General features: G+C 46.1%; 1 long non-coding RNA gene across 1 annotated transcript; it reads right to left on the reverse strand.

Annotated features, from left to right (window-relative positions):
• Positions 1–11,309: 11,309 nt before the first annotated feature.
• Positions 11,310–19,821, reverse strand: LOC147260916 (uncharacterized). The gene is made up of 4 exons (XR_015116042.1): positions 19,746–19,821; positions 18,486–18,836; positions 18,162–18,380; positions 11,310–11,583 (listed from the first exon to the last, which is right to left on the reverse strand). It is a non-coding gene; the product is annotated as an uncharacterized LOC147260916 (long non-coding RNA).
• Between the last annotated feature and the right edge of the window lie 7,732 nt (positions 19,822–27,553).

Below are 27,553 nucleotides of genomic sequence, written 5' to 3' on the forward strand. Positions count from 1 at the left end.
CTCGGAGTTCTCCATCAGAGCTGCGTCACTCACAGTACCGAACCCTGTAGCGACCCTGGGGAAGTGGGAACCAAAGACTCTGAACTGACACTTGATAGTTCTCTCTTTGTTCAATGTTAGAAAATTGTTTTAAATATGTTTTTCTTGTAAAATAGAAAGAGTATGCACTACATTTATCCAGCGAACAAGGGAGTGAAGTTCATACTGAAATAAGATTTGTGTTGTTGAAGTCGTCCTCATTTTTACATAAATTTGAGTCGTCTGTCTTTGTGTTTTTGTTCCTTTCTACTTTTGGGAAAGTGTTTTTAGTTCACTCTTGATTTCTTGACTTTAAATGAAAAACAAAACTCCACAAAAACAAACCAACAATTCAAAAACTCCCAAAACAAAAACTAACATCAAAAGTATACAGTCTTCAACCCTGATGATGGATGACCAGGTTTCCAGAGGTTCTACCATGTGACCGACCCCTTCATAAAGGTGACGTTGTATTTCACAAAAACCCATGGAGGACCCTTCAAAATGGGGGCAAGCACCTCAACATCCATCACGCTGGACAGCAGCAACAATGAGCCAGACCATCGACACTCTGCAGCCACTGACTCTGATTCAGAAAAAGAACCTTCTGATGAAGAGCAGCACACGCAAATCACAAAAGTGGAAGCTCCTTTTAAGAGGAAAGAAGAAGAAATGATCCACAAGGAAAAAAAGGAGAAACTGGGGATGAATAAAAGAAGAACCTTTGCTCCTTCCCTCCCTAGATGGCAACTGAAACAGCATCATGGCAAATGCAAATTTTGGGGAGTAAAAGAAAAGGCTAGGAGAGGAGGTGTTGCTCCTGTCAGCAAACGTTGACCTCCAACCCCAAATACAAGGTAGGACTGGTCTTCATTGACTTGGTGGGCACCAGAGTTTTCAAGGAGTCGAGTCCTAACTGGAAGGTGACTGCTTACCTGTGAGGGACAGACTTGGACCACGTTGACCCAGTAGATGGCCTGGGGCCCGTTTCACAAAGCAGGTTCATCAAACCCTGAGTTTCATCCTGACCTCCGAGTTGATCTACCCTGAGATAGAAAACTCAGTTTGCGGTTTCAGAACAGCAGATTTGAATCAGTTTGATCAACTCCGAGTAGGTTCACCTGGGGTAAAGCGCGATCACGACAACTCTAAAAAGCCAGCATGAATGGAGCCCCGATTCACCGAGTCACCATGGCGACGGAGAAGCGGAGAGCTTGGTTGTTCACGTCAGTGGAGTTGGAAATCTTGATGCCATCATGTGAAGAGTTCCAACACGCGTTAAATAAGAAGTGCAACACCGCTGCAGCTGCAAAAGAGAGAGAGATGGCGTGGAGGAACACTGCTGCTCAGGTCAATGCAGAAGTTTAAATGTAGTCCTTTGCAATCATGATTACTACGGAGGAAGCTGCTTCCATGGTAGCGCATTAATTGATATCGTTTAGATGCAGTACCGTGGGGGAGAAACGCACTTGGCAGCAACTTAAAATGAAGCATAGAAACATGATTCAAACAGTCAGACCACCTCAGGGGTACCCCATGTTCTGCATTGTAAGTTAAATATTAAGTGGCTGTTTGACTGTGTACAATAGTTGTTTGATCCCCAACCAATGCTGGTTTCATACACAAATGTCTTTTCATGGATATCATGTTCTAATAAAGGATTTAGCCTTTTTAAACAAACACAGACTTCTACTCAGCCAACAGAAAGAAGGCAGATGCCCGTAAAACGGGTGGGGGCCCAGCACCACCACCACCTCTAACAGAGGCACAGTAGCAGGACCTGAGCCAGAGTGTAGGAAGGCCAGTGGCTGAGGGAGTTCATCCTCAGAACCAAACCCCCAAGACACCAGTGCCTTCATGAAATGTAATATGGCTTGAGATATATATACAGTATATATATATATACATAGAGAGAGAGAGAGAGACAGATGACATGAGAGCATGACTACGACTGGTGATGTTGCCAATGTAAGGACGGAGGAGGTTGTGTATGTAGACGATGGACTGTGATGTGAAATGGTTCCGATACTGTCTGGAACAGCAAGAACGTCTATGGTCTGATCTCCATCTCCTGACGAATATTTAATTGTGCGCAGCAATGCTGCACCTTCATCCACGGGATCATCAACAAAAGGACCTGCCATGTTAGTTGAAAACTCGCCAAAACTTGTCTGCTGATGAATGAATGTGGAAATCAAATGGGGGATGTGGCTCTGAAAGTGGGCGGAGTCAGCGAGAAACTCGAGGTTCATTGTCAAAAACCTGGTCCCGACCAGGTTAGTTTCAGGGCGTCTGTTACTGCGGTAACTGACCGAGAGTTTAAGTTACCGCTGTCTGTGAAACAGGCCAGAGTGAACCCTCTTTCTCTGGTTTGAGTGACCTCCCTTTGTGAAGCGGAAAACTCTGAGTTTTCCTAATTTCAGGGTTAACAGACCCCGAGTTTTCACTAAACCTGCATTGTGAAACGGGCCCCTGATCCTCATCAACCCTGAACATCTGAAGGACAGGAAAGTCTTTATCTGACCTGGCTCAGAAGATGGTCTGGGTCTGGAACTTGGGAAGGTTGTGACCAAGACCTTTAGAAACCAGGAAACATGTGGAGACAGGGGAGAGTGAGGGGAAGATGGAAACAGTGTCTACTGAGAAGGACAAAAGGAGGGAGCACTGCCATTTTGAACCGGGAGGTTCAAGACCACTACATGCTGACTGTCAAGGCTTCACTTTGTCTATTGAGTTGACACTCCTTCTTCTTTGAGCGCTTTGGTTTTGTTTGATCTCCCTGAGATTTTGGTTGTTTTTCTCTTCATCTTTTTTCCAAAGGGCCTTCAGTTGTTTGTTTTATTTGTGAACTTTCTATTCTTTCATTCAAAAACACTTTTAGTTCTTTGTTTAAATAAAAAGATCGTTTTCACAAATAATTTGAAATATGATGTTACGTTTGTAATGCAGCCATTAAATATGTTTCAATATCAATGTTGTTTGAATATAAAATGTTGGTTTCTATAAAGTTTCTTCCTTCATTTCACTACGTTCTCTGTCCTCTTTGATCCTCCTAATGACTCACTGATTTATCCTTCTATGGTTCTGGTTCCATCAGTTCTAAAATACAGTCTCCAACAGACAGAACCAGAGACCTGCGTGTGCTCCAGAGTCCCTCTGCTTCTCCAGCTCCCAGGTTCTCCACCTTCTTTTCTCAGGCTGCTTGTCATTGCCTGGACCAGGACCCAGGAACTCCATGAGGTGCAGACACCATGCTGGTGGTTCAGCTGGGGAACCCTCCTTTCGGCCCCCATGCTGGGGAAGCTAGCATGGCCCCAGACCTTTCCCTGGACTGCTGGTATCCTGATATCTGGAGACTTCACCAACCGTGGGACGTGAGACTAAGATTCTTAAGATTAAGAAGACAGACAGAGAGAGACATGTTGTGAGATTTGTTTCAGATGAAGTTTATTGCCTTCAGCTGATGAAATCATTCGTTATCACGCGCATCCGGCGTCACGGAGGCCGACGTGCTGCTGGCGTCACGTCTGCTCCTTCCTCTAGCGTCTTGGTAAAATCCAGTTTCACCTGCATCACACAAAGACGACCAACATGAGCGAGCAGCGCCAGAACAATGAGACAAAGCACATTCAAATCCAGGAGGTGACAAGTAGTGTTTTCAGATGGAGTTCATGCCAAAGTCCTACACTGCTTTGATTCCAACTGGCCCTTTTCTCTTCATGTAGAGGGAGCAGCTGTGTGTGTCAGCCTCTGGCTGCCTCTCCTCTCAGCTAACACACATGCTAATGACCCCCAGGTCACCTGACAGCAGGACTTCACTGGACTGGTTGTCTAGATGAGCGGCCCAATGTCAAGTTGTTCTGGACACAAACTTTGATCCGTCTCACTCAAGTGTGGTGCAGCAGGCTACAAACGGCCTTGGCCTCTTTAGGAATGCTGACTCAGCATCAGCCATCTGACCGTTCAACCACACTTTCATGAGACACCCACTTGAAATAACACACATGTCTAGGAGGTGGGGAACTATTGGCTGCTCTAAAATACATGGGTCACATACATGTTCTGCTGGTCATGGGTAGGAATGCATTACCCATGCTCCTCCACTCCACACAAGAATACTACCTTTCTATCCTAGCTGCTAGCTAACGTAACGCTAGCAAGATAAGCTGTCCTCCCTAGCAGGAGGCAAACGCTACTCATTTAAGTGCCTGCCTCAGGATGGTGGTTTTCTGTGAACGGTGCTTAAGTTCCATCGGTGGTGTTGTGGGGAGGAGGGCACAGGCCCCCCTCCTGGAGGAGAAAGTCCTCAAAAACTCTGAGTACCTCTCTGGAGATGTAGGCCATCCATTCTTCCTTCAGCTGTTTCCTCTCAGTGTTCTTCAGCAGGAGTGTGAGGTCAGCAGCTCCACAGAACTCCATCACAGCCAGAGCTGGGGGCCTGGTCCACCACCCCAAGGTGGCGGGTGTTCTGCTGGACAAGGATAGTTCAAGTTGAGCTGTTACCCTTTTGGATCCTGGCTCTTGGAGTGTTGCTCTCTACACCTGAAGTGGGGTTGTTTTTGTGACATTGGTGGAGCAGCACCTGGGGGAGATTTCCCTCATCTTTCAGGGACGGGCGGCTCAGTCGCTGGATGAGAGCAACGCCGCCGCCTGTAGCGCACCACCGTCCACCCATCGCTATCAAAGAAAGCCTGGACTGAAAACAACAAAGCTCCATCTTTTACGTCTTCTCATTTTAGGAGCTCTTAAAATGTAAAAACTTTGCATTTTTTAATAAAATGTATGAATAAATAAACACACACACGACAGGCCGAGTCTTCTTGAATAGAGAAAGAAAGAGAGGGGCAGGAAAGAAAGGTCCTCACCAGGAGTGTGAGGTCAGCAGCTCCACAGAACTCCATCACAGCCAGAGCTGGTCTTCATGTCCAGAGGCCTCCTCTTACTGGAAGCACCCTAGTAGGTGGCCATGTTTCTGTGCTGGGATTCTTCTTCATGCTAACCTCCAGTTTGATTTCCTCCTCTTCATTCTCCGTGACGTCCAGGACCCTGGTGGTAGCCTGCTGTCCAGCCTTGACATGTCGTCTCTTGTAGACTTGTCCATAGGTGCCATTTCCACCAATGGAGCCAAGTCTCGTCCCAGCTTCTTCTTCCTTGCTCTCCCGTGCCAGTCTCACCTCCACCTTCCCCCACGTTGAGCTTTTCCTTCGTCTCCTCTCATCCAAAGCAACATGAGCCACTAGCACCAACCAACACTAGGTTCTGCGGGCCTTTCTGGATGGAGTCTGCATGTTCTCCCTGTGTGGGTTCTCTCCCTCCTCCCACGGTCCAGAGACATCAAGAGGCGACGAGGCTGACTGACAGTCTAGATTGACCGTAGGTACGACTGAGATTGTGAATGGTCGTCTGTCTCGATATGTTGGCCCTGCCATGGACTGGCGACCTGTCCAGGGTGAACCCCGCCTCTTGCCTGACAGTCACTGGGACAGGCTCCACCCCCCCTTAACAGGAATAAGTGGAAGAAAATGGATGGATGGAAACAGAAGGATAAATTGAATGAATAATTAAGAGGGATAAAAAAGCAAGAATATGTAGTTAAATGAAGGAAGAACATTTATTTAAGTCAACATTGAAAAGGAGAAAAACAACATTGATATCAAAACCTGGATTTCACAGTGACATCACCAACGTAACATTCATTCATTCATCCACTGTCTTCCGCTTATTCCTTTCTATTCAGAGTTGCGGGGGGTGGAGCCTATCTCAGCGTCTACAGGCGAGAGGCGGGGTTCACCCTGGACAGGTCACCAGTCCATCGCAGGGCCAACATACAGAGACGAACAACCATTCACACTCACATTCACACCTACGGTCAATTTAGAGAATCAATCAGCCTCGTCCCCTCCTGATGTCTTTGGACTGTGGAGGAAGCTGGAGAACCAGAGAGAACCCACACAGGAACAGCGAGGACATGGAGACTCACCCAGAAAGATCCTGCACTCGAGCCGGGACTCCCACCCGGAACCTTCTTGCTGCATACTGCATCGGCGTGGTCTGTGTGGTGTAGTGAATTGTCCTCACCATTGATAGTCATTAAAATCACTGGTTTCCCCGGTGATGTGGCGGTATTTTTGCCCTGATAATAACAGCATGGTGCCCTCACAGCTGGAAAAATGCATGCTGACCAAAAAAAGGAACCACTCCCTGCTATTATTTGTCACAAGCCAGAGATACATATGAAGAAAAATTAAGACTTGGGTCAAGACATACCTTGCTCGTGGGTGCAATAACCATGGTTGTTTTTCATGATGTGGGTACTTGGAGGAATAGCTTTAAAGAACCATCAGTGATGGATTCCCTGTTGTGGAGGGGCTGCTTTTTGTGATGCAGGCCGTCACAGTTGCCACAGAGCCACTCCTCAGGAAGACAATCTCTGTACCTGTCAGGGAAAGGCAGTATGATTATAAGATGATTTCATGGGAATAGTAATAGAAATATAAATTCAATTTAAGAGGGTCTGAATGAGGGGACATAGAAAGTTGGATTGATTTGGGATGTGTCTCAGGGTTCCGCCCTTCCAGTTGGGCACAGCAGGCCCACACAATTTTTCCACATTCCTGTGGGATGCTTCTGAAATGTTGAAGTTTTCTACCACCCCAAAAGAAACAATAATTACCCACTGACCACTCATTCTAAAGAAAGCCTACCATGGAATACATGTAGTCTTTAAGAATGCCAACCGAATGACAGCAGGCTCACTGCAGTGGCAACACAGTGGATGACCAACAGCCTCTTTCTGTCAGAGGCATTGAAGGTTGTATGGTCTTGACTCTTTCCATCGCTCTGAGGCTTCCTGCTGACGGAAAGACCAGGATGATGCTGAGCTTCTTGGAGGCTCATTAGCATGGCATAATGCCAAAGTAGCAGAGAGCATCTCCATGGTTTTTTCTGTAGAGAAAATACAGAGGGTAGAAGTAGAGGGAGGGGCAGGAGAGGCTCTTTCTTGCTTTGACACTGGAAACTACACACCTGTTTATTAGCACTGGAGAGCACTGGGTTGTGCTTGGCTGTTGTGGGCCAGGCCTGATGAAGATTCTTCCCAGGGTTGAAAACGCTGCCTTTTGGCACACTTTTTGGTTTTTATTTCAAAGCAATTTGATTTAAAAATAATTTGATTTGATTTTTCATAAACAATTTAAAACATTATTTCCATTTCATTTGATTTCATATTTTCATAATGAATAATAAATAATATAGGACCCTTAAAAATTCATTAAATACATTACAAAGGCTACGCCGATACACTAAAAACAGAACCCAGCAATGGGGAACTCCAAGGATGATGACCCGTGGATGGTAGTGCACTATGGCCAGTGCTGCCGTGCACATCCACCTCAAGGGGACTGGTGGTATGGTGGTCTGACAAGTGGATGGACCGTGCACCTCCCTTCCCATTGAGGGGAGGGTTTTTTGCTCATTCACCGAACCCTAACCCTAACCACTAACCTCTGATGTAATTATTAAAATAATAATAAATAATAATTATTATTATCAATCGTAAAACATAATTTCAGATGAATATATTAGTCAAAACAAGTGTCTTTCATTTCATTTATTATTTAAAGGGTTAAAAATAAAAAAAGGAAAAAGAGGGGTTTCATTTCATTTCATCATCTTCATCGTCCTCCTCTGATCCGGTTGGTCTGGGTCGGGGGGGCAGCAGCCTCAGCAAGGAGGCCCAGACTGTCCTCTCCCAGCCACGTCCACCAGCTCTTCCGGGGGAATCCCGAGGCGTTCCCAGGCCAGCTGAGATATATAATCCCTCCAGGGTCCTGGGTCGGCCCCGAGGCCTCCTCCCTGTTGGACGTGCCTGGAACCCCTACCGAGGGAGGCGTCCTCACCAGATCCTTTATATGTCAGACAAGTGAACTGGTACTCCTCTGGGTCAAAGGTGTCGGCACCCTGTTTCTCCACGTTGCTGGCCACGCCGTCATCGTAGTTGTCAATGTCACCCTGATCTTCCTCTTCTCTCCATCATCCTCATCTTCCTCTTCTTCAGAGTTTACCCCAAAGTCTTACTCATTGCTGTCAGATGCCTAGCTGTTCAGGTCCACAGACATCCAGTCCACTAAATCAACCACCTGGACAGGTAGAGGGTCGGCCTACCTGTCGGAGCCCAGTGGTCCGATGGGCTGAAATGGCTTATGTGAAACTCTGCCTGTTCTTTTCTTCTCTTCAGCGCCTCCCTCTCCACCTGCTTGTGTCACTGTTCAGAGACACTTTGACTCCCTGCCTGTCTGAGGTGCATGGAGAGCGGTTAGGGCTAGGGGTTCGGTATGAACTAAATCAAAAACGTCAACATGTGCCCGTGCGACGTTTCGACACAATTTGTGTCTTCCTCAGGCTGGGTGCAAAGGAACAAAAGTGGCCTCCAAGCACCCGAGCTAACAGCCCCTTCTCCATGTACCTGTTTTGATATGCATGTCTTTTAGGTCACCGTCTCTTTGAGGCTAAACTGTTCAGTAACTTTTGTGTACATACAACCTGTAGGGGGCAGAGTCCCGAGACGCTGGCTACCCTCCCCAAATGTGTGTACGGGCTTTCCGATGGTAGCAAGCAGGTGTGTGTAGGAGCTTCCTAGCCTGAGTGATGCCAACTTTAAATTCCACGAGCAGTGAAACAAATCAAGTGAAAGGTTTGCCCTCCATCCGGACAGGCGTCCACTCTATCGGTGCTGCTCAGGGTGAAGGTTCAGGGTTTTAAGGTAAGTGTCCCCTCCCACCTAAGTGCTTTCTCGTCTCCCATTTCGCATGGGTTACTAAGATATCCTGCATGAAGCCTGAAGGTGGTGGGGTTTCAAAAAAGTCAACTTAATAGCCTTTAAATATGACCTGGTCCTTGTGGCCTTAGGCAGCTCCATTTTAAACACGACAGCTCAATTCTCACTCTGTCACAACATTAGTGATTAAGATAAAGTGGCATATATTCTTTGAACACATAAAATCAGTGGAGGTATAAGGTAAGACTACCACCCCAGCAAAAGTGGTGCACTTTGGAACCGTAAGGGCTAGGTTTAGAATTATGGCCTGCCCTCCACAAACGTGGGGAGCAGGAATGCACAGTCCTTCCTGGGGGCTTGGTCCACCACCCAAAGATGGTTAGGGTTTCTGGTGGTTTTAGCGAGGCCACAAAGAGTTATGAAGGTTCAGTCACATGGAGGACACAGATCAGGAGCCCTAAAACACCACGTTTGACACAATCTCTCACTCGCTGGACATGCAGACCACAACAAGTATTGGTGGCAAAGGAGAGGTGGAATGAGTACTAAATAAAACAAACTGAAATACTGCCACCCCAGTCATAGTACTTGAGAGTACTATTCTAGAGAATTACTCAAAAATACTTCACTGAAGAGCATGCAAGTACTTTGTTCAGGTGCTGAACATAGGGTTAGGGCCCCTCATAGCCGTAATGACATCAGTCTCAGCGTGCAACGTTTTGGATTGTTTTTAGCTTTCCTCAGGCTTTGTTAGCCTCCCAGTTCAGTCAAGGCATAGAATCTCTTTTCCAAATGACAGGCTGGGTTATCATAGGTACAAGTCTTTGTCAGTCCCTCCTAATGTGGAGGGTCACTCCTGCTTTCTTTTCCTTTTCCACAAATTTACAAATTAAAGTTTGTGATACAAAAAAAAGGCTCACAACTAATCAGCGAAATGTTTCATTTGCTTCTTTAGTTTTGTCTATTTAACAAACAAATGGTTGACAGGCTGTATCACATTCCAAAGCAAAGAGGGGAACAGATTAAAAAAGAAAACAAACAAACAATACACCAAAATGTACATTTACACATGAAGATTTCTTTGACGAGAACGTTTGAAGATGAAGAAAACGGTACTCGGTCCGTTTTCTGGCCTGGTGGGAAACACACCAAGGGGAAGGGAAGTTACCAGAAATGAGGGCAGAGTTCAATTTCAATATAAAAGCGGGAGCCAGGAGACAAGACAGACACAAGGCCAACCAAGAACACCGCTAGGGCATGGACGTGACATTGCCGTCTGGGGAGGGAAGGGACAAAGGTTCTTCTTGAGATTTGTCTTCAGTGTTTCACTTTTTCTCCAATGTTGGGGTGCTAACCTCAGAACTGGAAGGCTCCCCCGCAGTTTTTGTGAAATAAGACTTCACCTTTATGAAGGGGTGAGTCACATGGACTCTTAGGGAGCGTGTGTGTGTGTGTGTGTGTGTGTGTGTGTGTGTGTGTGAGTGTGTGTGTGTGTAAAACACATACTGACACACATTAAAATACCCATTCATGGGTTTTTATGAAGTTGATGGGAGGCCGTGCATTGTTTGACAATGACAGAGTCAGAGAAGGCAATCCTGGTTCAAATTAATCTAACATGACACAAAACCTGACCGCTCTGGGGGGTTCATCTCTCACCTGACACAGTTGGTCACCCCCCCCCCCCCCATCAAACCTGTCACCATCAGAGGAAAGCTTCCAAGCTCACCTTTCCAGCAATAATCAGCTGCTGTCACCAACTAAGAGCGGTCAACATTTGCCACACTGGAGCCCGTTCACTACGGCTGGAATGAGGTGTTCCTGCAGCAACGTTAGCACCCCTGTTCATTCCCTGTAAATGTGGACCTCCGGAAACTTTCCCAGCTCCCCCAACTGTGGCAAGAGGCCCTCCAGTGTTAAGGGTGACACCTCCAGCCTCAGGAGTACCTTTTACATGCAGCATCCCAGTTCTCACCTTCCACCACACCACATCATTCCTACCTAAAGTCCTTCATGGGACCTCCATTTCAGGGGAAAGCGCGTTGCCATGTGGTGAGAGGATCTTTTCTTGATGCACCTGTCAAAGAGGACAGAGAACGTAGTGAAATGAAGGAAGAACATTTATTTGAGTACATAAACATTTGTCAATATTAAAAACACACATTAAACAGTTACATCACCAATTCAACATGATATTAGAAATTAGGAGTAAAAATGTGCTCATTAGTTCAAAACAAACAACTAAAAGTGCTTTTAAATGAAAGGATCAATAAAACAAACGACTAAAGGCACTTTCACAACAAAAGATCAAAAGAAAAACCCAACAAAATTGTTTGGGGAGGAGGGCAAAGACCTGTCTGAGGAGGAGAAAGGGGGTGCACAGTCCTTCAGTTCTTGGGACCCCACTTCTCCCCAGCACCTTGAACTCCCTGAAAATCCCTGCTATTGAACTGTAATCCTGTTTTGATGTGTTTCTGCAATGCTGCCTGCAGTGACACTGGAAGGAACCCTCAGGATTCATCCATGTCCTGGTCACAAGCCATGCCTACAAATCCAGCAGGGAGGTGCAAAGGTGCGGCCGTTAAGTGGGTTGGGATCACACGCTGCTTCCTCAGTGGGGGTTGGGTTTGGGTTTGGAGAATGGGTGGTGGACCACCCTTTCCCTGTTTCCACACATGTCTCCTGGTAGCCTGGTCTGGCCTGGAAACAAGTGGACACCATCAGGGCCACAGAACTCCATCACAGCCAGAGCTGGGGGCCTGGTCCACCACCCGAAGCTGGTGGGGGTTCTGTTGGACAAAGATAGTGAAGGTGAGCTGTTACCCTTTTGGATCCTGGCTCTTGGAGTGTTGCTCTCTACAACTGAGGCAGGGCCTCAGCACCGTGTGGCACGGCAGCTACAGGCTGCTGAACAGAAGGCTCAGCGGGGGGGGGGGGGGGGTCAAGGCAGCACAAAGAACTGTGGGTAGCAGTCCTCCCTCCACCTGGGACCTCTACACCTCACGATGCAACGCTTTAAAAATGGGATGCTGTTTTTGTTGTCTGCCCCTAAAGCCACTAAATAAATAGTACTTTAAAAACAGGACATGGACAGAGCAGCCACTCACTACCGCTCAGAAGTGAGGACACCCTCTTCTTCAGTGGTGTCCTTTATTTGGACTACCTTCTACTTTGGAGATTCATACTGAAGACATCAAATATATCAAACAAGATACATGGAGTCATGGAGTAGAGCCAAGAATTGTTAAGAACTGGAACAGGTTTGATATTCTAGCTCCTCAAAGTGGCCTCCCTCTGCTCGTCCTTCTCTCAGGGAGCTTCATGATGTCATCACCTGAAAAGGTTCCCCTCTCAGGTTCACCTTGTCAGGTTCCTTGGTGGAACTTCCTACCTTCTTCCTGGGGTGGAGCATCAGTGGAGCTGAGCAGAAGTCAGGTTTGTCCCCAGCTGACAGCTCCCTTTACCAACTGGTAGAATTCATGTCATGGCAGGAACCAGCAGCTCAGTAGAGAGGAACCACCGTCCATCAGTCCTCTCAGACCTGAAGGTCAGGCGCTGTGGAAAACTGAGAAATCTTTGAACGTGTCCACGAGTGCAGTCGCAAAAACCAGGAGCTGCAACGAAACCGGCTCAGGTGAGGACCAGATCCAAGTCAGATTCCTGATGATGTCATCAGGGGGCTTTCCCAGTGTATTTGATCCTAGAATTCTGTCTTTGATCTCAGGACACATCAAAGAAACTGAATTCTGGCGAGTGTGTGAGAGCCTTCCAGGCTGGGCTAGAAAACCCACCTCAACCTTGTGTGCTCCAGAGGAGAAATCCCAAGCCTGTGTTGTAGCAGCAGGTAGAGCCATCAGTCCACCACCATGAAGCCCCACTTTGTCAAGGACCCTGCACATTGGAGACCTTTGGTTCCACCGCCGTGGCTTTGTGGACACAGAGAAGGAGAAGGGACGGTCTCTCCATGCAGGGATCCATGAGCCACATGGAGGCCTCTCCTCCCCTCTCCTCTCTCCTCTCCTCTCCTCTCTCCTCTCCTCTCCTCTCTCCTCTCCTCTCTCCTGTCTCTTCTCCTCTCCTCTCCTCGTCTCTCTCCTCTATTCTCCTCTCCTCTCTCTCTCCTCTCCTCCTCTCTCTCCTCTCCTCGTCTCTCTCCTCTATTCTCCTCTCCTCTCTCTCTCCTCTCCTCTCTCTCTCTCCTCTATTCTCCTCTCCTTCTCTCTCCTCTCCTCTCTCTCCTCTCCTCTCTCTAGAGCCCAAATCAGGTCAAACCAGAACAGGTGTGGGAAGGCCTCTGTCAAGGTCAAAGGTCACTGGAGACCGTCCTCTCAGTGTCTACATTCAAAAACCCCAACTTCAGCAACTCTGTCCCTCAACCTAAACCAACACTGCTGATTCAGGAGCCCTCCAGCTCCTGGGCCCTGGTACATAGAGAGTTGAAACTCACAGGACCTGGTCCTAGTGGGGCCGAGACCACGTGGACAGGTTTTGGTGGATGGAGCCCCAAGGGTTCACTGAACAAGCCCATTCAGCACCAAAACCTCCAGATGGTGTGAGGCTGGACAGGTCTAAGGGCCTGGGTCTTTACTGCACTGTAAAAAAAGGGTCAAAAGTCTGGCAGCAGCGTTTCCAGACGGTACCGTCCAATTACAGTCATGAACTGTTCCACAAAATTCCATGGAAGAAACTGTAAAAATACCCAGCAGCTTTCCCAGTCCAAACTGATGAAATTACAGTCCATTTAGTGTTGAGAAATGTGCTTTCAACTGCAGGAAAACAGGCCCATCATGGAAAACACATGAAGAACAAGGACCTTTCAGGTTCTTCTCTCAGTTCAGGGCTCTTACTGGTTCATTTATGAAACAAACCAGTCTATGAGCAGGAATTTCCCATTAGAAAAGTTCATTTGACAGTGGAAAAGCAAGCAGAGTCCATCAAAACAGCCCAGTTTAAGGTCCGTCACTGTCAAGTGAAGCTACTGAGTTGTTACTTTCTGAAACTGAGCCAACTTTCTACAGTGATTTCCTGTCAGATTCTGGTTTCTCCAAGTATAAAAACTACAACAATGTATCAACACAGAATCTGTGCTTTGAACAATAGAGGATTTCTGCATCTTGCCAGTATTAGTCCATCACTTTAGAGGACTGGAAGGGTCAAACATTCATTGGACAATGGAAAACCAAGCATCGTCCATCAAAATCCATGAACAACAGCTCCATTCAAACAGAAGCTCTGGAATTGGAGTGTGTTAAAGTGAAGTTCTGGAATGTTCCACTTCATCTACAGGGATTTCCCATTAAAGAACAGGTTTTACTACGTTCAGTGTTCCAACATGAACCTTCAAGGAAACACAAAGGTCTGTAAATGTGTGGCATTGAACACACTCGTTTCAGTGAATTGTGAACAAACATTTCTTGTTAAAAATGTTGAAAAAGCAGCAGAGTGTCAGAACAGGAAGTGACGCCACATTCAAGGCAACCTGGCAAAGTAGGAATGCAGCATTGTTTTATACAACTGTCCGATGAAGTGTTGGACTGCCAAAACAGTGGTTTTGATGTGGAACAAAGGAACTGATGTAGAGATACTTGAAGGAAAGGTTCAGTATTTGAACTCTGGGCCCAAGCGTCATGTTGTCAGGGACTTTCTCCATTCTTAGAAACCACAGCTTTGCTCGGTCCCTGCTCCGCCTGTCCAGCAACACCAGGAAGGCCTAAAACTCTCCTCCAAGGGCAGAAGGTCTTTGAAAACTAAGACTCAACTCAACTTTATTCATAAAGCACTTTAAAAACAACCACAGCTGAAAACAAAGTGCTGTACATAAATAGTCATAAAACATAATAATCAAGTGAAGAACAATAAAAATACTAAAACAGGAGCAAAGTCTCATGCTGGGTCAAAAGCCAAGGAATAAAAATAGGTTTTAAGATTAGTTTTAAAAATGGACAGTGAAGAAGCCTGTCTGAGGTGCAAAGGCAGATCGTTCCATCATTTGGGAGCAGCAACAGAAAAGGCTCTGTCCCCTCTGAGCTTCCGCTTAGACCTCGGTATCTCCAGGAGCAGCTGGTCAGCTGACCTGAGGCACCGAGCAGGAGCACGAGGGTGAAGCAGCTCAGAGAGGTAAGGGGGGCCAGACCATTTAAGGATTTAAAAACAAATAAAAGAATCTTAAAATGAACCCTGAAGTGCACAGGCAGCCAGTGGAGGGAGGCCAGAACGATGGGCTCCTTCTTCCTGCTCCGGTTAAAAGTCGAGCAGCAGCATTTTGTACCAACTGGAGACGTGAGAGGGAGGACTGGCTGATTCCAAAGTAAAGAGCACTGCAATCATCAAGCCGAGAAGTGATGAAGGCATGAATCACAGTCTCAAAATGCTCTCCTGCAAGAAAGGGCTTCACTTTTGCTAACAGCCTCAGATGAAAGAAAATGGACTTCACCACTGCACCTATTTGACGATCTAGTTTGAAATCCCTGTCCATCTTAAACCCAAGTTTGAAACAGTTGGCTTCACATACAGAGCCAAGGGGCCCAAGTCAATAGGGGGAGGTTCACAGGAGCCACTGGGACCAAACACCATCACTTCAGTTTTCTTCTCGTTAAAATTGAAAAAGTTTAGGGCCATCCAGGCTTTAATGTCATCAAGACATAACAGAAGTGGCTTGATTGAGAGAGCATCTTTCTTCTTTAGTGGCACATCTATCTGACTGTCACCAGCATAGCAGTGAAAAGAGATGCCATGCTGATGAGAATGGAGCCCAGAGGAAGTACATACAATGAAAAAAGGAGAGGCCCTAAAATTGAGCCCTGTGGAACCCCAAATGACTGAGGAGCAGGGGAAGATTCAGAACCAGCAAAGCTTACACACAGAGTTCTGTCTGTCAGATAGGACCTAAACCACCGCAGAGCACTACCACAAATGCCCACTAGGTGCTGCAACCGAGATAATAAAATATTGTGATCCACTGTATCAAAGGCAGCAGTTTGGTCCAGCAGGACAAGAATCACATCATCTCCACAGTCGTTTGCCAGGAGGATGTCATTGAAGACCCTAAGCAGTGCTGACTCTGTGCTATGCAGAGTCTTAAAACCTGACTGGAAAACCTCCAGAATATCATGCTCATCCAGAAAAGACTTCAGTTGAGCAGACACAACTTTCTCCAAGACCTTAGAAATAAAAGGCAACTTAGAGATGGGCCTAAAGTTAGCCAATACAGTGCTGTCAAGGCCAGGTTTCGTAAGCAGTGGTTGCACTACTGCATGTTTAAAACTAATGGGGACAACACCAGAAGACAGACTGCTGTTACTAACACCCAGAACTGACTGCCCCATACTGGGGAAAACCTCTTTTAAAAATGAGGAGGGACAGAATCATGAGGGGAACCTGATGGCTTCATGTGGCCAACCACATCTTTAAAAATGACAAAGTCACAGGCTCAAACTTATCGAACACAGCCGGGCAACGGACAGAAGCAGAGGGGTCAGCGGCAGGAGCTGAGATGAGAGCCCTCCTGATAACAACCTTGTCAATGAAAAAGTGCAGGAAGTCATTGCACATTTCAGTGGGTGCTTCCAGGCAGACAGGCTGTGGGGCATTCAGAGCAGAGTCAATGGTTTTAAATAGCACACGTGGGTTGTGGCGATCAGACACAATAATGTCTGACAAGTGTCCTCTCTTAGCCTCTTTAACAGTCTAAGACTGATGGTTGTTCAGTCACGACACTCAGGGCTACCACACCAGTGTCAGTGTGTTCTCTTGGAAAGCCAAGCCTTCTGTCAACAGTTGTGTGCTTCTGGAGAGGAACAGAGACACCAACACTACCTTCTTAGCTGCTGTTTGGTCCACAGGAACCTGCATTGTTTGTTGTTGTGGGAAATCATGTCCTAAAATGCCAGTTTGTTGTTTTTGAGATAACCTTTGACAACATTTGGACATGGAAGTGGGCAGGCAGACAAAAAGTGCCACAGCTGATGCCTTCCAGGAGGTGCAGAGATACCTGGCAGAGGGCAGTACTTCCAGGGCCCAGGATCCAGTGAGTTACTGGGCCAACCAAAAGACAATCTGTCCAAACCTCTACCAGCTGTCCCTACAATTTCTTTGCACTCCAGCCTCATCTGTGCCGTGTTTTCGACAGCTGGAGAAGTTTTATCAAAAAAACGTAACAGACTTAATTTTAAAATGTCAGAAAAACGAATTTTTTGAAATAAAAATTTGTAAAAGTCCTCAAGCGTCCTCATTACCAACATTTTCACTTAGATTTTCACATTAAGATACATCTTCACATTGTTTAAAGACATGGAATGATCCAATATGAACGCAAAGACTTCAATGACATTATTGTGTACACCAGGTCATCAAATCAGTGTCAGGTCAGTCTGTCAAGCCTGCAGGGAAGTTTAAAGTCCAGCAGGTGCCAGTATTCAGTGACACAGTATCAACACAGTGTGTCATTGTGTCGACACGCTTCATGACGCTTCATGACGCTTCATGACGCCTCATCCACCCATCACCAGTGTGGAGCGTTTGCTTGGTGAATTTAAAATGAAGACATTTGAATCAACTTGATGTCGTCCATAGTCCACTGATGCAGCGGTCATGTTCTCAATGTGTGTCACAAAGTGCATCTGTTGCTGTTGGCTGTTTAGTTGGAAACAAGAGTTTGAAAACAGCACACCAATTTGTTTCCTGATGTCGCAGAGGATTATGGGGAATGTAGTCTGATAGTGTGTGCTAGTCTGCAGGCATTCAATGAAGTGTCATCTAATTCAAAGGACTATGATGATGATGTATTGTTTCATAGTGTGTGGCTAATTTGGCTAATGCTTGACAACACCAACAATAATAATAACAATAACAATCATAATCATAACAATAATAATAACAATTACAATAATAAGTATAATCCTAATAATAATAATAATCATAACAATAATCAGAATCATAATAACAATAATAACAATAATAACAGCAATAATAATAATAATGATAATAACAATAATCATCATCATCATCATCATCATAATCATAATAACAATAATAACAATAATAATAATAATAACAACAATCATAATCATAATAATATAGATCACAAAGTAGCTTAGACCAGGCCAAGCCTTATGTAGTGATCCTGGAAACATTGTTTCATGGATTTCTGATGATCATTCTGTCCATATTGCATGACTAGCCTCCTCCTTCATAGTCAAACTTGAATGCGATGGTGCGAATGTGTAAATTGTAAATAGAAAAGTATTGTTTACAAGTAAATTGGGCTCTGCATAATTAGCATAATTTTGCTCATGTTGAAGGGAAATGTAAATTATTCTTGGAACTGAAATATACCCTTTTATTTCCTTGTCCATCCTAGGACTCTTACCTGCTCCAAATTGGTCCCTTCAAAATAAATGGTCAAACCAAGAGGAATACCACTTGTGTATTCTTGAGCCCTTTCAAGTAGGGACGATTCATCAGAAAACTGGACAGTGGGGCTCCCCTGGCGATGACTGGTCTGCTGTCTCCCCGTCCCGGCTGAAAATCCAGTCTGTGTCAGTTTCAGGGACCTCTCTTCCTGCACTGCTTTACTGGGGAGCGCAGCCTGCTGACAAATGACTTGGTCATAACTTTATTCTTTGAAACCCTCTGAAGATCTGGAATCTTATTAAACAATTGCTTGGAATGTCAGATGTGTCAATCCACACACCTGTATCATAGAACCATTTGTTCAAGCCAGCGATGATGGACAGTGTGCTTCTGGAATGGAGGAAGAGAGGACTCTGTTCCACTGGAGAAGATGGTTGATAACAAATCTGCTTCATTCCTTCAGCTCCAATCTGAACACCTCCTTCCTCAGACACACTTTGGCATCATTGTGTGCGAGGATATTCCAGAGTTCACCATTAAACCAAAGAGCAACATCTTTGAAGATTTACTTCTCTCACGTGGAACTCCCAACATTTGATTTCTCGCTTGGTCACTGCCTTTGATTCCAGTAGACGCCAGTCCTCTCAGGGAGGCCTGGGCCAAAGAACTGGACGTCCCAGTGTCAGAGGCACTGTGGGAGGAAAGCCTGGTCAGTGTACAGGAATGTTCCATCGATTCGAGATACAGACTGATTCAATTCAAAGTCTTGCGTATACTTCATTTTTCCAAAATTGGGCTTAGTCAGATATTTGGATCTGTTTCTCCCACGTATGATGGATGTCGTAGTGCTGAAGGATCGATGGCACACTTCTTCTGGCACTGTCCTGTTCTCAGTAACTTCTGGTGGGATATATTGGATTGGTTTTCCAAACAAGACTGGAACTTTGCTGTATTTGGTTGCTCTGACAGGACGAGGACTCTTCCTCCTTTTCAAAAACAGGCTCTACAAGCAGGCATGGTTGCAGCTAAAGAATTCAAATTATTAAACTGGAGGGCTCCATGTTTCAAGAGGTGGCTTCAGGAAATGCTTTCTGTTGCTGAGATTGATAGGAAGTGTTTTTCTGTTGTCTTATGTATTATCTGTTCATGATACTTTGAACTCATGTGTACTTATAAGTCAAGCATATACATGATACAAGTTCACGTGGATCTAATAGTGAAAAGGTGGCACAAATCTTTGATATATTCTTTGAGGGCACACGTTTTGAATTCATATCTTTGCTTCTGGGGGGACCTGAAACAACATTTTCAGATGGGGGTCGTGGCCAATTACACATCATTTTTGGTGTCCTTGTCATGGAATGGTTTGAGAACCCCTGACAGAAAGTTTTTTCAGAAAACAGGATTTAGAAGCCTTTTTTTTTAGAATCGGCTTCAGCTGTAAAAGGGTTAGTTATGTTTCATTTCAAGAGCCACACACCATTCCTGCGATGTCAGGAAGTCTTGGAAAGGTGGTGAATATTTCAGAGGACTTCACTGGATTGTGAACCATTGCTTGGCGATGGGTGAAGGTCTGTTTCATCTTCTCCTTCATGATTACCTCATCAGTTGTATGCTTCATCAGTGTAGCAACCCTTGGATCCCCAAAGAGAGTCTCGACTGATGCCTAAGGCGTCTTTTATTTTAGTGAGAGCAGCGTCGTCACGTTCACCAGAGCACCGTGAAAACTGTGTCAGAGTATACAAAACATAAAACAAACAAGTCACCATACAGTCTTCACAGTATGTTACGTTCCTTGCGGCAACACAAGGAATAACACAAACAGCCAAGTGGAAAATTATCAGTGCAAGAATTATTTATTTCACAAAGGGGTGATCAAAAGTACAAGAGTTGTGTACAAAGTGGGAGGGAAGGTAGGCCGTGAGGGGATTGTGCCAAACAAATTAACTTAACATATCAAAACAAGGCCTAACTGAAATCTTCCTGACACAAGAAACACAAGTAGCAAAAGGCCTGCCCGTCTAACTCATCAAGGTTGTCAAAAACGTACAAGGATGGCACCAACCCATAAACTAGTGTGGTATACAAAAGAAGACTACGTGATGTAAGGTGTGGGGTACCCCAATCTAACCTCAACCGACCACCTCCCACTTCCAAATAAGTTGATCTTACAAAGTGGTTTCTCAGAGTATGTTGCTCAGCAGGCCGCCAGAGAGAGAGAGAGACCCAGAACAAAGCAGGGGAGTGGCTGATAAAGAGGCCTCCCTGGAACCAGCCAGGTGGAGGGGCAACCAGGCTCCAATCAACTCTTCTCCCAGATGTCAGGTGGGAGGGCAGAACAGGAAGCAGCCAGCGTCCTCCTGGATCTTTCCTAAGAGCAGGAGAGGGAGGAGGGAAACAAAGAGAGAGGGAGAAACCATGCAGGGGCTCACCTGAGCCCGCTGGGTGACATCACGGCTGCTCGGGAGCTGCGGGGGAGCTGCTAGCGGTGGCTAGGCTAGGTGGCTCCGCACCCGCTAAGGTGGACTGAGCAGCTCCTGAAGGTAAAGGACTAGCGCTAGCTTCCATGGTGCGGAGCCGAGTCTCTAACTCTCTAAGCCTCGCCTCCAGGACTACAAACAAACTACACTTTTTACACGTACCATTATCACTAAAGGAGGCAGAGGAGTCACTAAACATCTGGCACATGGAGCAGGAGAGGGAGGGAGAGGTGGGGGAGAGGCGGAAAGAGAGAGAGCGGCCATAGCTAGTATGCTAAGGTGAGCTAGTGGACCTGTGGCAAATAGAACAAATAGAACGAGGAATTTCAGAGCAAAGTCCTGCTAAAGACTGAAGTGACAGAAACCTCTGTATTACACCAAAACGTCGTATACAGTGGTGCTTAAAGCGATGAAGTTAGCAGTACACCTGAGGGAGCATTGAGAGAGTGAACAACACAGCGACAGGATTACAGGCAGGAAATGACGTAACACGCTCACCGGTATCGGGTCAGCAGTCAGCCCCACCAATCATCAAGGCTTTCCACTTTAAAGAGAAAGTGATTCCTGGGAATCCTCTTTCCACACACGGTTCTGTCTCTGAGTCCAAGGACGATCATGGGTCATCCATGTGACAGGAAGTAGAGTGAGTTGAAACATGACAGGATCCAGACTGATGTCGTTCCAGATGGGGTCAAAATTAATTCATGTTTAGCCTCGTGCCAGGTACATTTTTGGTTTCTCCCCAGTGTGTGTTCTCATGTGTTCATCCAAATGTCTTCTGTCACTAAAACCTTTGCTGCATGTTGAGCACCTACAGGGATGCCCATCCTCACTGACTTCTGTTTGAGGTTCAGCCCAGGCTGGGGACTGGAATTTTAAAATGTCCCCTGGAACCAGACAACCTGGGGAGGTAAAACCTCCCATCCTAGCCACTCAGATGCAGCAGCAGAAGAAGCTGTCATCCACCCTGACAGTCAGAGCATGGAGTCAAGAAAACATCACCATCTTGTAGTTCCAAACCTCCACCTGTCAGATTCAGCTGCTTCTGATTGTGGGACTTTAAATTTGAACACCATCAATTTGGACAAGGAGTTTTCCTTCCAGTCCAAACATCATCGTCCAGCCTCCAACCAGAGGTCCATCAGTGATCATGGAGCCACAGGTGGAGTCTGGGTTCTTTTCTGGAATGAGACGGCAAAGACAGGCCTGCCAAGTGACATCACTGACATGACTTCAGTCACCTGACCGGATGACTTCAGTCACGTGACCGGATGACTTCAGTCACCTGACTGACATGACTTCAGTCACCTAACCGGATGACTTCAGTCACCTGACCGGATGACTTCAGTCACCTGACTGACATGACTTCAGTCACCTGACCGGATGACTTCAGTCACCTGACCGGATGACTTCAGTCACCTGACCGGATGACTTCAGTCACGTGACCGGATGACTTCAGTCACCTGACCGGATGACTTCAGTTACCTGACCGGATGACTTCAGTCACGTGACTGACATGACTTCAATCACCTGACCGGATGACTTCAGTCACCTGACCGGATGACTTCAGTCACCTGACCGGATGACTTCAGTCACGTGACTGACATGACTTCAATCACCTGACCGGATGACTTAAGTCACCTGACCGGATGACTTCAGTCACCTGACTGGAGGACACCCAGATAGCAAAGGTCCACTCTTGTGTGTCCTCACTGCTCCACAGGTCTGTCAAATGTTCTGTAAAATAGTTGGACCCAGCAGAGCTGCTAGATTAGGAGTTGATGGAGTCGTTGCAGATACCAGGGTCCAAAGTCCAGCTTGAACCTGGTTTGTGCAGTTCTTTGTCAAGCTAGCAGCCATTCTCTTCACTGCCAAGCTAAAGTGACTTCTGTCAACAAAGGTCAACATACAAAAGGATATTTCTACTGGCAGTTCAAGATTTGGATCAAAGTCCTTTTTCAGAGCTGGAACCTTCCTCTTGTGTCAGCTTTCTGTTCCCATCTCTATGGTAACGGTCGCTTTTGAGCCACGTCTCCAATCAGCTGTCAGATAAACTGAAACAATTTTCTATCCTCCAAGTTGTTTCCATCTCTTGGTGACCTTGTTAGGCTTCCTTATCCATGGAAATACTGGTTTATTATTTTTGTTGTGGGTCTCTGGGTCTTTTTTAGTCCCTAAACCCTGGATTTCTGTTTTGTGACACGTGTGTGTGTGTGTTCAGATGCATTTGTGACACGTGTGTGTGTTCAGATGCATGTGTGACACGTGTGTGTGTGTTCAGATGCATTTGTGACACGTGTGTGTGTTCAGATGCATGTGTGACACTTGTGTGTATGTGTGTGTTTGTTTAGATACATGTGTGACACGTGTGTGAGTTCAGATGCATGTGTGACACGTGTGTGTGTGTGTGTGTTCAGATGCATGTGTGAGGTGTGTGTGTGTGTGTGTGTGTGTGTGTGTGTGTGTACTATATACAGTACTAATCAAGTCCAGCCCTGACTGCTACTTTATCTCCAATGCTAGCTCCACCCACCTCAGGGTGAGGGTGAGGGTCAAAAAATCTCTCTGGATGGCTCCACCCACCTCAGGGTGAGGGTCAAAAAATCTCTCTCGATGGCTCCCCCCACCTCAGGGTAAGGGTCAAAAAATCTCTCTGGATGGCTCCACCCACCTCAGGGTGAGGGTCAAAAAATCTCTCTGGATGGCTCCACCCACCTCAGGGTGAGGGTCAAAAAATCTCTCTCGATGGCTCCACCCACCTCAGGGTGAGGGTTAGGGTCAAAAAATCTCTCTGGATGGCTCCCCCCACCTCAGGGTGAGGGTGAGGGTCAAAAAATCTCTCTGGATGGCTCCACCCACCTCAGGGTGAGGGTCAAAAAATCTCTCTGGATGGCTCCACCCACCTCAGGGTGAGGGTGAGGGTCAAAAAATCTCTCTGGATGGCTCCACCCACCTCAGGGTGAGGGTCAAAAAATCTCTCTGGATGGCTCCACCCACTCGTTCATCTACTCACTGACCAAAAATGCAGTCTAATTCCAGTAAATTTGTGCAGAAGAAATGGTCATTTGTGCTGCTTCTTTGTTCATTTATTTGGTTTAGTTGGTATTTTTGAACGTGTTCTCTTTCAATTCACATTTTGTCCATTACCTTCATCACCAGAGTCTCCATCTCATCACATGACTAAAGTCTGGGTTCTGTGTTGGTGGTAAAATACCCTTCCATGCCCCTCACTGGTCTGCACACAGAAAAGCATATTTGACTGGTTTCAGATCTCTTAGCTTGTTCTCTGTCTCAAAGCAGCTGAGGCAGCTTTCATTGTGTGATTGATGTAAAATATCAATATGGAACAGAACCACTGCAATCAGATGTCAGGACATTTGAAGGAATGTCAGTCTCCTGTTGAAATGTTGCAGTGTGCAGCTGAGGCTCTCTGGCAGTGGCACCAGGAGCCACAATGGCAGAACCTGGCAGAACCTGGACCCCCTCTTTTTAGTTTGTCCTTTTTTATTTTTTAACCCTTTAAATAATAAATGAAATGAAAGACACTTGTTTTGACGAATATATTCATCTGAAAATATGTTTTAAGATTAAGAATTATTATTATTTATCATTATTTTAATAATTACATCAGTGGTTAGTGGCTAGGTCACTATTTATTGTTTGTCCATGAACACACATCTGGAACATCTGGATCGGTCCCTCATAGCTCCAAGTCTGGGTCCACTCCTGCAAACACCGCTGGATGTCTGCCCGGTCAACCGCAGGTGTCCGAGTGTCTGAAGCGGGCAGCTGAAGCACCATTTCAGCCTCTTCCTCTGCCGAAAAATCCCTTCCTGGCCATCTTTTCTCGCTCTGCCACGTTCACGGCTTCAAGGACTACAGCGCTGCTTTACACAGCCAAGCTAACTTGACGCACGCCGGTGCGCAAGCCTCCTGTTGGTGCCCATGAAACCTGATCCCCTCATGCTCGGTACCGTTTTTTTCGTCTGTTTATTGGCTAAAAGAATATCTACCTGATATTCTGAAATAATCTCATAGGCTGGTGTCAAGTGTCAATCGAGTGATGCATGGTCCGCTCTGTAAACTGGGGTCTGGTTGGGGTTTCAGCCCTGCGGCTCAACAAGCCAGGCCCTGATTGGCTCAGCCTGCTACTGACGTGTTCAGCAGACCGTCACCGAGACTGAGAAGGAGTGTCGTGGAGATCGGAGCAACACTGGCTGCTAGCTACAGGGAGGGACAGGGGGACGTTAGCATGGCGACCGAGGAGTGGAGTGGTGCCAGCACTCCAGTGACACACTGAAGATGAGAGTTCAGCAGGGAGACAGTAAATTCTACTGCATGGAGTCTTACAGATTAAGTTCATGCCGATAGTTTGAAGGTGATGACGTTGGGAGCATGAAGGTAGTTTGTGGGTGTTGCTTGCCGGTTGCCTAGCAACATTTTAACTCAGCTCCAGCTACAAGTAACGTTATTCATCGTGATTGGGTGTTTCTCAGTCGTTACACCACCAGGTTTCGAATGAGGTACAACATGATCGGATACATTGTTGCCGCTAAAATCCGTCCTCTTCGGACGTTGTTTACGAGCTGTACCGCCACCGGTACAGCGCTGCTTCAGAGGTTAAAGTCAAGTTCCATGTGTGGGCCATGTTCCATGATATTTTTAGAATATGCTGCGGGCCAATTAAAATCTGACCGCAGTGGGCCCGCGGGCCGTAGTTTGGACACCCCTGTTCTAGAATCATCTAAACAAAGCCTCCCTCAACATCGTGAAGCTAAAACTATTTGGCCTTCATCTGGCAGGATGACTTTCTTTTCCCAATGATTCCATTGATAGTAAGTAAGGAAAGGAAGTACAATTGTATTTGTATAGCGCTCTTCGCAGTACTAATACACAGAGTGCTTCACAGTAAAAACAGACAGAACAGAAACAGCCAGGTGACTGACATCACCGACGTAACACAAAACAACATCAGTAATAAAAGCACAGCTCTGTGACAGAGGCCGTCTGACATTGGGTGAGAGTGCATTTTCACCAGCAATGAATAAGACGACCATCCAGCTGTGCAAATGAAAAATAATGGAAAAACTACTATTAAAACATCTGACATATCATTTTTGGGGTTTAATTTCTTTTTGATGAATAAAGATAAAAATAGATATTGTTTTCTGTCATGGTGGGGGGCTCCACCACCCACCCCCCATGGACTATGAAACTACAACCCCCTCCTCTTTTTATATCCATGAACTAAATACACGGCCTCAAGGCACCACTACAGCCTAGGACCTGTGAGGGACAGACCCAGGACGCTACCACCTGGGCAAGCACTGTGCAGACCCGGCTACAAATCCAGACCTGTTCCCAACACCCAACTGGATCCACCAGGAAGTACGGTCACCAACAAACGTACAGATCTGGCCGTCTAGAATTTCCCCTGCCATCCGGCTGCCATCGGGCTGCCAGTCGGTCTCCAGCCAGTTTCCAGCCACTGGGAGTCCCCCCCCTCCTCCTGGGGGTGTGCCCTGAATCCACTACGATCACGCCCATTTCTTCAATTGCAGGGTGTCACCAGAAGATTTTTACTCTGCTGCATTCATCTTCTGCTTTAGTTTTGCTTTAATACATATTTTCGATCTGCAAATACATAATCCCTGATTTGTCTCTTACAGGATACTGCATGCCTACATAAATGTGTTCCAGTCCCTCCAGGATTTAGGAGTTTTTGTGATTGTGCGATCAAAAAAGCTTGATTTTGCAGCGGCTTCTCCCAAAAATTGCGCTATAATTTGTGAGGCTTCACTGTATGTGAGTTTTTGCAGTAAAATTGTGTCGATTGGCAAAAATTGCAGTTCAATAAAAAATGCAATTTTAAGAGAACAAACTAATGTCAAAAAGTCGTACATCATCACTTTCTTTATAATAAGCGTACCTCAAACTACAGAACCAGTCGAGAATATTTAGTTCTCTTCTTTTTCTAAGTTTGTTTACGTGGAGTTTGCTTTTCAGTTATCACCAAAAATGATGATGTAATTCTACTTGACATGCGCTGGAACAGAGACGGAGCTGCAGCAGAGCTGCTGGAGACCTCCTGTCCCTCTCATGTTGTGTATTTTCTGATCGGTGGCACATTCGCAGATACGGACACTACAACCCTTTAGATGACATTAAAACACTCATGTGATACTGGTTCGACTGTCTACTTCCCCTCTCGTGCTCGTGCCAGCATGAGCAGTGGGAGAGTTGCGCCGGTTCTGCATGTCTGCTGTCATCTGGAGATTCCGAGGCTTGCCAGTGATTTACACAACAGGCGCGCGGCTCTCTGCAAAAATAGACCATGAGACGGCCAGCAGACAGTCATATTAGTGTTGGTTCTCTGCATTGGCCTCTTTCAGTGGCCACACTCTGGAACAATGTGGGGCTGGGAACCTGTTTGGCTGGCCAGCACCCATTGAGCGAGAACAAGAGGATACACTCTGATGCTAATGATGACCTTTCAGCCTTTAAGCTGTTTTAGGAAAAAGAAAAACACACACGCAGAAGATTCTTTTGTGAATTATGTGTTTAACTGTGGAAAATGCAGGGACTGCAACATTACATTTGTCCAGTTTTTTATTGGACAGAATTTATTTTTACGAACAAAAGAAAGCTTTTTAGTTCCTGAAAGTCTAAACATGTCTATCAATATAGAATACATCCATACTGCAACATTACATTGACCCATAACCCTTTTTCAACAACAAGAGACACAAACAAAGTCATGGAAGAGGCTGCAGTGATTCCTCACATGAAAAGATCTTCCTCACAAACTCGTCCTCGTTCATTGTGGTGTGAGGGACGTTTTCCTGTTCACGTCAGAGGATCCCCACGGGCACGTCACTGTACGAACCTCCCTCATCATCAACGTCCTGAAAGAAGGAGCAGGGCATGA

This window comes from Aulostomus chinensis, chromosome 5, assembly GCF_037954235.1.
Source record: "Aulostomus chinensis isolate RoL2024-O1b breed Wild chromosome 5, RoL_Achi_v1.0, whole genome shotgun sequence".
In the NCBI taxonomy this organism is placed as follows: Eukaryota; Metazoa; Chordata; class Actinopteri; order Syngnathiformes; family Aulostomidae; genus Aulostomus; species Aulostomus chinensis.